The sequence below is a fragment of the Excalfactoria chinensis genome, chromosome 5 (genome assembly GCF_039878825.1).
Source record: "Excalfactoria chinensis isolate bCotChi1 chromosome 5, bCotChi1.hap2, whole genome shotgun sequence".
NCBI classification, from domain to species: Eukaryota; Metazoa; Chordata; class Aves; order Galliformes; family Phasianidae; genus Excalfactoria; species Excalfactoria chinensis.
Window position 1 is genome coordinate 46,561,193 of NC_092829.1, and position 12,863 is coordinate 46,574,055.

General features: G+C 43.6%; 2 long non-coding RNA genes across 3 annotated transcripts; both read left to right on the top strand.

The window, feature by feature from the left end:
- The first annotated feature begins 4,184 nt into the window (after positions 1–4,184).
- Positions 4,185–6,496, top strand: LOC140253457 (uncharacterized). The gene is made up of 3 exons (XR_011903855.1): positions 4,185–4,770; positions 4,850–4,978; positions 6,098–6,496. It is a non-coding gene; the product is annotated as an uncharacterized lncRNA (long non-coding RNA).
- Positions 6,497–9,696: 3,200 nt separating this feature from the next.
- LOC140253221 (uncharacterized) lies at positions 9,697–10,765 on the top strand. Of its 2 annotated transcripts, XR_011903798.1 has the most exons (4): positions 9,697–9,798; positions 9,897–10,206; positions 10,342–10,439; positions 10,519–10,765. It is a non-coding gene; the product is annotated as an uncharacterized lncRNA (long non-coding RNA). The 2 variants fall into 2 exon arrangements; XR_011903797.1 differs by having other exon boundaries at positions 9,697–10,206.
- The last annotated feature ends 2,098 nt before the right edge of the window (positions 10,766–12,863 follow it).

The window sequence follows — 12,863 nt, forward strand, 5'->3', positions numbered from 1 at the left end:
TTTTTAATTAATATTTTAACCTTTAACTTCTCCTTGAATAGATGAATAAATTGTATATGTAAGTGGGAAAGCACTGTAACCTATATACAACTAATGCTCACACAGAGTTTTCCACGTCGTAACGAGAAGTTTTTACTGCTGTAACGGAGTGTATCCCATTCGTTATCTTGAGAATTATCTGGAAAATGTAAAATTTGACAATAAAGCAGGGAGGGACCAACTGGTGGTTTTGATATAAGGGACTCTCTCGTAGCGTCTGGAATATGTACGGTGGACAACTGTCTATTGAGGCAGGACGTATACAGCTGGAATATCTGATACTTCTTGAGCACATAAGTCCAGCCAGATTGCAAACCGTTGCAATGTAACGCAGTAAAAATAACAACTAACGAGACTGATAGCATTGTTATTACCAGTTTTGGTCTTGGGGTAGATATGTGTGGAAAGGTCCAACAGCTAGATGCCAGATAGCCGTGTGGGATACGCTCTGTGAAAATAGCCATATTGTCCAGGATAGGGAAGAGCTTAAAAAGGGGTTATAAAATCTTCCTAAAAACCCTGCAATTGTGACAGTTAAAGACTGGGCCAACGCACTCTTTTTCAATGGTTGTCATTACTTTTAAATAGCGTCCCATTTTGGGTGAGGTGATCGTTGGGTTCCAATTTTTTCTGTATGCTTTTTGAGGCTAAAACGCCGGAGCATAAATGATATGCTATTTATTCTCTGGCCTGTGATATAAGCACACACCTGTTTGTGGATTTCATTAGTTGTATGTTACTTGCAGCATCATCTGAGAGCAGTTATACCAAAATAAACAGAATCCTCTTCACCGATACAACAACAGATGACAGTGAACTCGCTACTTAACGAGCTGTATTGGTAGGTCAGAGTTGCCCGTTTTCTTTAAAAGGGCTTCAGCTGGAGATGACTGCTCAAATGAAGAATGGCCTTGGCCTTCACCTCCTAGCATTGCTGTCATTTTGTGGTTCTCAACAAGCACCTTTTTCCTTTGTAGGTCTGCTGTGTACTATGTTGTGAAATGTGCTGCAAAAAGAAATAATGTTGTACAAATTTGGAAGCAGAGTTTGTATAGAAGATAATCCAGTGTGTTGTGGTTTGTATAGAGATGGATCCAAGTAACTGATAATATGCGGTTGTTTGACTTCCTGAAGAAACAGAACTGGAGGTGTTCCGGCATAAGGTGTGGGCAGAGACATTGCATGTAGGAAAAACAGTACTTAGTACAGAAAAGTGTAAGTGTTTACCTAAGTGACTTTTTGTCATCGCTGAAGGTGGAAGGATTGAAAGAAGACACTGAGTGAAAATCCATGTTAACACCTCTGGGTCAAAGACCCTAAACAACACCACGAAACCAAGGAAGATGGAAACTGCTGAGATAATCAATTTCAACATCAATTTTGAATTACTTGGTTTGAAATGCTAGCACTGAACTTTTTTTTTCTTATGCTTGAGTACGTGTACTCTTTTTTTTTTCTTAATGAGTGTATGATGCACTGAGACACAAACAGTTTCTGCCTATTCTTTTTTATTTATTTATTTATTTATTTATTTAGCTTGCCTTAGTCATTTCTGTAGTAGTTACCCCATGCTAAGAAGATAGGTTCAACTTTTAGACATAAAATGTCTTTGTATACATATTTTTCAGGAGAATTGAGGTGGGTGAGGGGCAGTAGCGTTGAGCTTTATGTTTTGTGAAGGGGTTTATATGAAAAGCTCGAGGAAATTCTGATGCTTGAAGTCTGTGAAGGAACCTTTCTTACTGAAGATGGGGTGTTGCTGCTCGGAAACTTTGTGAACAGAAATCGAAGCTGATAAAGATACGGCCCAAGGACTGAAGTTGGATACATTCTTAAGAATGCAGAGAGGTGTTATAAATAACGAAACTTACATAAGAATAGTGCTCTGATATACGTATACACACACATAAATACATATATATACAATCTATGTTTTTATATACATTTCAGAGAAAAAAATTCACTTTGTTCCATTTCACTTTTTCCTCCTATCATGCCATCACACATACATGGTGTAAATGTGAAGATTGTGTTTTGGTTTTTTGTTATATCTATTTGAAAGTCGAAATAATGATTTAGTTGTTCAAATGCATTAAAGAAATCATACCAGAAGAGGTTTTATCCTTCAGTGGAGTTAATGATACAGCACAGAAGTGGTTCAATTCTAGATAATAAGTAGCGTCTTTTTTTTTTTTTTTTTTTTTTTTTTTTTTTTTTTTTTTTAAGAGAATATTTTGGATAATAAGGTGTATGTAATACCTTTACTTTCAGCTTGCTGTTTAAGTCGTCTTCTTCATAGAGCTGATTATACAAGGAGGGAGAGGTTATGCCGTTTAACCCATTTGAAGTTTTCATAGTTAAGATAGTGTTAAATTACTGTGCAAATGGCAAGGAGCTTTTCAGAATTTTATCCGAGACTAATGTGAAATCAAGCCTTTTTATACAGTGATATTTCTCGTTTGTTTGTTTCTAATTTTGTTTTTATTTTCTGTAGGTTTGCTGTCTTTAAAAAACAACCACAAGAACAACAAAATAACAGTTTGAACTAAAGAGCCTCAAAGAATTATCTCTGAGAAACTGGTGCTTTCTGTTGGCTGGCTGACAACAAATGAAGAGAGTTCTGTTGCTATTGACAATGCAATTATCCTGACTACTTCCACGTGGTTGTCGGGGAATATTTGGAATGAAGCTGCCATCATGTCAGCCACAGGCGGTGGCACTGATATCAGGCAATTCCTGGTCAACATTAACTTAGGGCAGTATCTTCGGAACTTTAAAGAACGTGGCTATAACGCTGTGAATGAATGAACTGAATGAATATTGAATGAGTGTGAAAAAAAATAGCCATGAATATTGAATGGGTATTGAATGAATATTTAATGAGTGGGTGGGAAAGGTCATGAATATTGAATGAGTACCGAATGAATATTTAATGAGTGGGTGGGAAACGTCATGAATATCGAATGAGTGTTGAATGAATATTTAATGAGTGGGTGGGAAAAGTCATGATTATTGCAAGAGTACTCAATGAATGTTTAATGAGTGGGTGGGAAAAGTCATGAATATTGAATGAGAACAGGATGAATATTTAATGAGTAGGTGGGAGACGTCATGAATATTGAATGAGTATTGAATGAATATTCAATGAGTGGGCGGGAAAAGTCATGAATATTGATTGAGTTCTGGATGAATGTTTAATGAGTGGGCGGGAAAAGTCATGAATATTGAATGAGTATTGAATGAATATTCAATGAGTGGGTGGGAAAAGTCATGAATATTGAATGAGAACAGGATGAATATTTAATGAGTGGGTGGGAAAAGTCATGAATATCGAATGAGTATTGAATGAATATTCATTGAGTGGGCGGGAAAAGTCATGATTATTGAATGAGTACTCAATGAATGTTTAATGAGTGGGTGGGAAAGGTCATGAATATTTAATGAGAACAGGATGAATATTTAATGAGTGGGTGGGAATAGTCATGAATGTTGAATGAGTATTGAATGAATATTTAATGAGTGGGTGGGAAACGTCATGAATATCGAATGAGTATTGGATGAATATTCAATGAGTGGGCGGGAAAAGTCATGATTATTGAATGAGTACTCAATGCATATTTAATGAGTGGGTGGGGAAAGTCATGTATATTGAATGATACTGGATGAATGTTTAATGAGGGGGCGGGAAATGTCATGAATATTGAATCAGTTCTGAATGACATGAGATTAGAAAATATCTGTATTTCCAAAGTAAATGTCAAAGTTTATGTGGCCACTCTCTTTGCTGAGCGCATCTTGCAGACACTGCTATCTTGAAAATAATTTATCTCTGTCAGGAAAGGAAATCATGTCACTCCCTCTTCCTGGCACACAGCAGAGGGAAGGAATTTGTAGGGGGCGGTGACATTGTGTAATACTGCTTTTGCACAGATAAGTGAGATGGATTCACATGATATTGCTCCATTACTGGAAGCAGAGTCATTATCTTGCCCGGAAGATACAGGGCTAAATAGTTTGAGCGAGCCATGTAACTGTACTAACGCTTGTTACAAATTTGCCTGGGCAGAAATTGGAAGCATCATAGCTGCTGTAGTGCATGTAGTGCACCTCACTAATGCACCCGGGTAATACGCTAGGTCTTCTCAGCTTAGCATTGCATAGATGTGAGCTGACAGTTTGCATTTATTACTTCCTGCTATTGCTCTGAGCAGTTAATGACACCGTCTCACACAGTGGCTGTCTTATGTGATATTTGTCCTCTGGTAGCTCTCGAGCTCTGCATCTCTTCTGCGTCATCCTTTCTTTCCTTGAAAAGTTTTGTCGCAATTGGCTTCTCTCGTGCTAATGCACAATTATTATGCTTCCGCTTGAAAGGTGGTCACTGTGAGGAGGTTCTGCTTTTATCCATTAACCTCTATTACAAAGAGTATTTTCCTCTTTCAAACTATTTGCTTTTCTTCCATCTGTTAACAAAAAAGTCTGAAATACTGTAGAATTACTTTTCTTTTGTTTATATTTAATTCCACCTATATTACCAGATATATTCTGTGGTGTCTCTTAGCATTTCTGTTCATACCTCTAGATTTATTCTGCCACCAGCTCGTGTTTGTTTCCACGTAGGTGACCAGAAAAGGGATTTTGTGGAGTCTGGTAGCGAGTGAGCTCAGTAGATGGGAAATAAACATCTCGGCACCGTCAGATTGATTTGGACATCCCAGCCCTTCTACCGGGGTCTGCTTTACTATTGCATTATTCTGTTTGTGCTATCTTATTATGCTATGATTTATTTATTCTTGCTGTTGTTTTTCAGGTTGGAATGAATTATAAAGCACCATATGATAACTGTACCCAGTACACACGCACCGAATCAGGGGGCCGGTTCTCCTCGACTAGTACAGTTAAGGTCCGCCTGCCATTCGAGGAATCAAATTGCGTCTCAGTAAGTATTTCAGAACTAAAAGAAAGCCTCCTGAAATGAGCCGTGCCATCGCTCTGGGAGATTTCTTTACTCTTTCTACACTTCTTCTTGACATTGGAATATGCTTTTCCAACTTTCCACGGACTGTCCCGGGAAGCGTAACAAAAGTATCTGTGAGCAGCGCACACGCTTCTTGTGAAGTAAAGCACTAGCCAACTGGAGAGAGCAGAGTAGGGGGGCAATGACAAAGCAGGATTTTTCATCAATTAGGAATCTCCAGAGTTATAAAAGGAAAGTGAACAAATGATAACTTATCACGGAGCCTCAGGGGAACTGATGAACATTGTCTTCTGCTGTGTGTTGCACTGTTAAGCAAACAAATAGTAGATGAATGAGCAGTAAGGATCATTTGTGACATGGCTGTCAGTGATGAGTGCAACCACTGATCAAAGTGAAAGCGGTAACTTTCAGACAGGCCTTGACAGCCATTGAATTGAATTACCTTTGGGGTAGGTTTTGTGTAAGTCAGGCTGTTTGATTTCAGGAGCAGGTGTCATTCTTTGGCTTCAGATTTGCCTCTTTTGAGCTGGCTTCAACAGAACCTAAAAATACAAACAAAAAACAAACAAATAAAAAAATAAAAAAAACCAGTTGTGGGGAATTGAACCTTTGTTAGTGAAAATGCAAGTTGTAAAACTTTTAGACTACTTTTCTCCTTCCCCTTTTCACCTTCTGGCTTGGAAATTTTGTAACATCTGTAAGTAATGAAGATACAGCTGTTTAGCACAGACAGCAGAGTCACCGACAGTTTTATAATGTAACTTCTGTCGGTTGCCAGTCACAGTATCCATTATACAAAAAGAGATTTGATCCCTTTAAATGATTTTTAAAAATTACACCTCATTTTAAAGTTTACTTTCCCCTTTACTACCTGCTGTTGTCGAAGGTAACATAGCACTTCTGTCAGAAGGATGCTCTGCTCACTTAATATACAAAAAATGAATGTTAGGTTTTAATAATAAAGCAATAGAAAAACTGCTAAGGATTGAATCTGAAGTTAGCCACTGCTATATAGATCCCCTTTTTTTGTATCACAAGTTTGATCATAAATTGTCCTCCCTACTTTAAATATTTCTACAGATTCCTGAAGGCATCTTGAAGAACCGCGTATCCCAAATATCTCCACCATGAGAAGCCAGTCTGTCTGATAACTACAAGATAACTTTAGACTTCAGGTTATAAAGTGCAACAGGGAATGAGAAACAGTGGATCTGGCAGGTGACTACGCCTAAGCCGGGTAACAGACTAACGCCAGGAAACGAAGCGCTGGAAATCACTGCTGACGGCAACCAGAGTTTCTCACCGTGTCGTCGAACGTGTGAGAGATAGCACAGGTCGTCAAAGAGACAAGGGGCTATCGCATCCAGGCTGGACATCCGCGGTCTGCTCACCACTGTCCAGTAGCGCACCGCTGTGCCGTACAGCGCTCGTACGCCACTCCGGTGACTTTCCAGTGAAGAGTAAACTATATATTTCATGTGTTAATTATGTTGCCTACAGAATTTACAGGTAATTATATCATGAAATAATATGTTATATATATATATATATGTATGTATGTATATGTATATAAAGAGACAGGTTTTAATTCTAACTGCAATGTATTTTGTTTTTGTATTGTACTAATAACTTCAACTACTGAGGTGTAATGAACATGATGCCTCATCCACGTTGCCCCATCTCGCCTTCCTTGCAGTTGGATCCTTTACACTGAATTCTCATCCTTTTTCTGTGTTTTTTTGTTTGTTTTTTTGTTTTTTTTTGGTTTGTCGTGATTCTGTTATTTTTTTAATGTACTTTGTGTGTGTGTGTGTTAATTTTGTATTTACTGAAGTAAAGGTTGTTTTTGTGTAAACATTTAAACTTTAAAAAGGAATAAAATAAAAGCTAACTTTGTTTCTCAAGTTCTCTCTGCTAAAATACGCAGTAGCAAGAAATTTGTATTGTTAAATAAATCAATTAGTTGTTAAATGTGAACGCGTGTCTGTTGTCACGGGGAGGGGAGAAAGCCCTGCCGAAAACGTGTCTGAAATCGCAGTTGCAGAGAGCATCTGGAGTTTGCCAACCGTTTCCCGGCTGTGTCAGGATGCAGTTTGGGTACTACCGAATCAGCACTAGTCCTGTTTTACAGTTTTGTTTTTGGTTTCATCTTTTCATCACCTGTCACGTACCTTATGAGGCTGCGCGTTTGGGACAAGGTGAATTTAGATGACATTGTGAAAACGGGGCCAAACTCATTCGTTACGGCTGACGCGGGCCGATCGCGGCCAGGAAAGCCGTCAGCAGCCGGGGGAGGGGGGCGAGTCGGGGCGGGGGGGAGAACCGGGGTTGGGGTCGGGCCGGGGGGGGGAGCGAGCCGGGGGGGGGGTCGGGCCGAGCTGGGCCGGAGGGAGAACGTCGGGCGGCGGCGCTGAGCCGCGGGGGGCCGGGAGCCCCGCTAGGAGTCAGCGCAGCCCCGGCTGGGGCGGAGGGAGCGGCCGCAGCCGCCGGGCCGCTTCCGCGCCGCGCTCGGCCGGCCGTGCCCTGCCCCACGAGCGGGGCCCGTGTGTTCCGGTGTTCCTTTTGCACCCCGTTGCTAGAAGTGAGAAACAGCGGCAGCTCGTCGGAAATAACTTGCCACGGGTTATCGGAACCGGCCCCGCGCTGTGCCGTCTCACCCGAGTTCACGAAACGCGGGTCGCTCAAGCCGAGCGGGGCGCGGAACCCGTACGGCAGCGCCCGCTTCGTCCACCTCCGCCGAGCACCCCCGTTCGTTCAGGCCGTTCGTTTAGAGCTGTGACGGAGCGCTCTGACGGCGCCGCTTCGTAAAAAGAGGCAGTTAAAAGAAATGAAATATGCAAGCGAGAGACCTTCAGCTCGCTTTCCAAGTGACGACTGTGCAGATGGATGGATTTCGTCCAGATGGAGTGAAATATCATGTTTAGTTTCTATTTTCTTCGTAAGAATAAATATCAGGGTCCTGGCATTAGGAAGCGCTTCTTCTTTTCATAAAATCTATTAACTCACAAGTCTCACTCTGAAACGTAGCCGAGCAGACGGCCGGTTTGATCTAAGGAACAGGTAGCTGGGCAGTAACTTTGCTTTTCCTCGGCGGGATCTGACACCTCACTCTGCACGTTCAGATCTCCCTTCTCTTCCGTTTGATGCTGCCGATGGCCGTGTAAAAAATACGTGTAACAGCGTGCAATAAAAACATTCACACTTCTACCATCGTAGACATGAAAATGAGCGGAGTCCAACTTTCAGGAGTTTCAATTAAGAACGAAACTGTCATTGAAGGTGCCGTTGATTGCAGCAGTCTTTACAGAGTACCCGTGTCCTTTACTGGAGATAAGTGAAGTCTCACCCAAATCATTCCAGCTGATGTTCGCGACACACGAGCGCAATCCCAAGCGACACCGCACGGAACCGCTCGCAAAGCCACGCTTCACATTTTACCGGTCGGGAATTTTCTGTAGCGCATCGCAAACCCACCGGGGAATCCGTCACATCCCCGCTGCCATGTTTTCAATGCTGCCTTCAATCACATGTTCTGGGTCAGGTCCAAAGTATTCACAGGTTCAACACATCTTTTTTTAGTTTCTTTTCTTTTTTATTTATTTTATTTTATTTATTTTTATTTATTATTTAGTTATATTTATATTTATATTTATATTTATTATATTTTTTATTCTTTATTATTATTTTTTATTATTGTTGTTTATATATTCTTTATTATAATTTATTATTATTGTTGTTGTTATTATTATTATTATTTATGAAGGGGGTAAGGAAGAGGGAGTAGAGATAGTAGAGAGCAGAGGCCGCTGGAAAGCGTTAAGGCCGGGGACGTTCTTCAGAAGGGTGTCGTGAGACCTAAAGCGATCCGTTTGAACGAGCCACAGTGATTTCACTTATTAATGAGTCTCAGAATGAAGTGGGGACAAGCGGACTACAAACTTGAATTGAAAATGCGGTTCAGATCCTTAGTTCAGATCGGAAGTCCGCGTGTCGAGCTGTCAAACCCCCGCCCGGCTCTAACGAGGTAACGACTCCCAGGTGCCGCGGGGGCGGCGCAGCCGCGACTGGTTCGCAGCCGGGGGCGGGTCCTCCCGCTACGCCTCTTAAGCTCCTCCGGAGGCCGTAGGGAGCTACCAGAGGGATCCGGGATTCCATAGAAGATGGTAGTCGGCGTGGGCTCCGCTTCTCCGTCAGGTTTGGGGGCTGCGAAGCATGGCGAGGGGCTGCTTTTTTTACGGGAACGTGCGATTGGCTTTTTTGTAACGTTCTCTCTGTGTTCTGCTGTTTTGTTTCAGGTTGCGGTGGGACGTCTCCCGGTGAAGGTAAGCTCGAAACGGTGAGTCGTCCGGGTATTAACGGGACCCCGGAGGCGGCGAGAGCCGAGGGGCCGTTCGGGGCCGTCGCCACGCAAGAACTGCTGAAACAAGTTTTCTCCTATTGCAGGCCGAAGGGGTTCCGCCAGCTGTTCTCGACCGTCACGCCTTCCTCTCTTTGTTTTCATCAGGGTGCGTTCTCAAGAACAAGAAAAAGAGCAACTACGGCAGGAGACGGGCGTCACCTCAAAGAGGAAAAAGAAGGTGAAAGCCCGTTCAGGATCCCCTTTGTGGGGTGAAGGAGACTGCTAACCGAAGCTTGCAAGATTGCTAACAGCAAAACAGAGGCTAGGGAACGTGCGGGTGTGTCGTTATCAGGACTGTCACCTGTGAAATAGGGGATGAGAGAAGGCGGAGGTGAAGGAGCCCTTCTAAGGTTCAGCAGCGGCTGCCGAGACGGTTCCTCGGGTTCGTCGGAAGCGAGAGTCCCGGAGGAAGGACGATTTCCTCCGAGGTGCGGAGGAGCCGGTTAAAGATCCCGTAGGTAAAAGGCTGGTGAATCCTAGAGGCGCCGAGGTGGGAAGAGATGTCCAAGACCGTCGTTTCCAGCGGCAGCTTAAGCATAGGCGTCTACAAGGCTCAGCTGAATCTTCTCTGGAAGCACCACATCCAAAGGGCTCCTCAAGACATCCCAGGACGCGGAGGCGACTTTCTCCCGGGGAGCCTATTTCAGCGTTTAACTCCCCTTTGGGTCAAGAAGCGTTTCCTAATCTCCAGGCTAAAGGTATCGAGTGGCAACCGTGGGCTTTTTTTGTCCTTCTGTCAGCAGGGAGAAGAGAGTATTGCGGTCGTCAGGATAAGCATCTTGGAGATGTGGTAAGAGAGCCCTAAGGTATCCCCTGAGCATTCTTTCCCTAGAGCTTACTGGGCTACGCCTATGTCCGCCGAGGAAGCGGGCAGAAGCGAGCCCTCGAGAGGTCGGTACGTCGTTTTTTGTGCCGTTTGTTACAGGCAAGGCGGACGAGGAAGGACGGAGAGCCCAAAGGAGCGCAGCCTTCAGCGAGGGAGGGAAGAAGAGCCGGCGTCACGTCCCCGGGTGTCACGGTGTGGTGAGCAACGGGCTGTTTGGGGAGTTTGAGTCCTCTTTGCTGGGGTTGTTTAAGGCTTGTCTTTATTGTTTTTTGGCAGGGTGAGCAGCGCAGCAGAGCATTTGGATGGAGGGCGGGTGAGCCCCGCGACCCGGCTGTCGCAGCGGTTCCTCAGAAGCAGTTCGAGGAGCAGAGGTGGCATTGGATCGGAGCAGCTGCACGGAGCGAGGTGAGTGTGTCCTTGTTTGTTTAGTGTGTTGCTTTTTGGTGTTGGGGACTTTTTGTCGGGTGATGTTGTGTTTAGAGCACTGTCGGTTAGTTAGTGGGTGCTTTTTTGTGTTTTTTTGGTGTTTTTTGACTTGGTGTTTTTTTTTGTGGTTTTTTGTCTTGGTTATTTTTGTGTTTTTTTTGGTGTTTTCACTTGGTGATTTTTTGTGGTTTTTTGTCTTGGTTTTTTTGTGTTTTTTGGTGTTTTTTGACTTGGTGATTTTTGTGGTTTTTTTGTCTTGGTTTTTTTGTGTTTTTTTTGGTGTTTTCACTTGGTGTTTTTTGTGGTTTTTTGTCTTGGTTTGTTTCTGTGTTGGTTTGACTTTGTCGAGGGGGGAGAACACAGCTCACACTGGGTGACTGCTCTGGTCACTTAGTGTGGGCTGTGTTCTCCCCCTTGGAATAATGCTGGAGACCCGGTTTTGCACTATCTTTAAAAAGATATAATTTTTTTTTTTGGGCGGGACGGTGGGTGAAACATAGTGGCAGATAGTTTTTTTTGCGGGCCCCCTGCCCCCTTGGGGGCCGACTCCGCCCCCTCGGGGCCCCTCCCTCCCCTGTGCCCCTCCCCTGTGCCCCCTTGGGTCCCCTCCCCTGTGCCCTCTTGGTCCCTCCCCTGCCCCTTGGAGCCCCTGCCCCCTTGGGGCCACCCCTGCCCCTTGGAGCCCCTCCCCTGCCCCCTTGGGGGATGCCCCCTGAGTCCCCACTTGGGCCCTGCCCCTCGGGGTCCCTCCCTTGTCCCCTTGGGGCCACCCTCTGAGTGGGGTGTGTGCGGAAGAGCCCCTCCCTGGTGAAGGGGTCTCTTCCTTGGGAGCTGGGGTGGCTCCTTTGTGGTGGTGGTGCTCTTGATCTTGAGGGAAGGAGCTCAAGTGAGGAGGAGCTGCGTTCTGGGTCCTGCTGAAGAAGAAGACTTGGTTTAATTCAAGCCTCAGGTAAGATCTTTTTGAAACAACACTTGCTCTGTGCCTAAGGGGGTCTATGGGGATTTCCTGTTTACAGAAGTTTGGTTAAGGGGCTGAAGGTGGAATACACTGAGATGCGTGCCACAGGCATCAGTCCTGTATGTGCTATGAATGGTTTTACAGTATCAATAATCTAGGTAGACTGAGTGGTTACTGAGGAGGGAAGTGGCTGCTCTGTTCTCTGTAACATTATTGTCATTTCCTCTTAGGGAGAAAAAATAAGACCTAACAGGCAAATAAATGGAAATGCTTGTGAAAGCTGTCGTGAGAGCTCTCTGAGGCCAATTATTTATATCAATTATTTATCAATTAGTATATATACTATACTTATAGCATATTATATGCATTATAATTATTTATTTAATAGTTATATATCAATTACATATTAAGTATAGAAAACTATCTCTTTGTGGGCAGAGTTTTACTCAGTTTGTACTAATGTGCCCCCCGTAAAGTGTCACAAATTGCAAGATGGGGGACTTTTAAAACATCTGAATTTAAATAATGAAAAGCTAGCTTGCCCTTAATAGTGTGTCTCCTGCTTCTTCTTACTTGAGCATAACTGTCAAGGAGAACTTCAGGATAGAATTCTGTTCTCCTCATTTCAATGCGTACCTCTAAAATACTGGTAACTAAGCTTATTTCTGTGGTTTGGGAAGCAGGTGATAAATCCCTTTTGCAGAATTATTGGCTTGTGAAAGCTTTTTAGCAACACTTTCTGCAGTGGGAGCCACTGATCTGCGCTGTGTGTGGCATCTGGGATGGCAAGACTATCTGCCCTGTAGCAGAAAGACTGGGCTTAGCAACTTGAGGCTTTGCAGTGAAGCGGATACCTGTCTGTCTCTGACTTAACAGGAAATCAGTGCTTACCTCAAAAGAAGGAAAGAAAAAAGGATGCTCTATTTCCGTGCTTTGGCCCGGCTTCTTTGCTGCTGAAGGTTTTGATCTTGGGGAACGTGAAGAGGAAGAAAACTGATCCCTTAAGCGATCTGCTATTTGGCATTGCATGTTCTGTAAAAGAAAAAGGGAGACTTAAATCAATAACAAACATTTTTACAGGATACCTATGGCAGAGATACTGTGCATCAGGCTTGCTTTGTGCAGAGTGAAACGGCCAACTGTGGTGCCAGTGTTTGTATTGGATTGTTGTAGCTGTATTTACAAATGGAAGTGTTTCTTGAGCTCACAGGTGCCTGTGTGCTCCTGACTTTGGTGT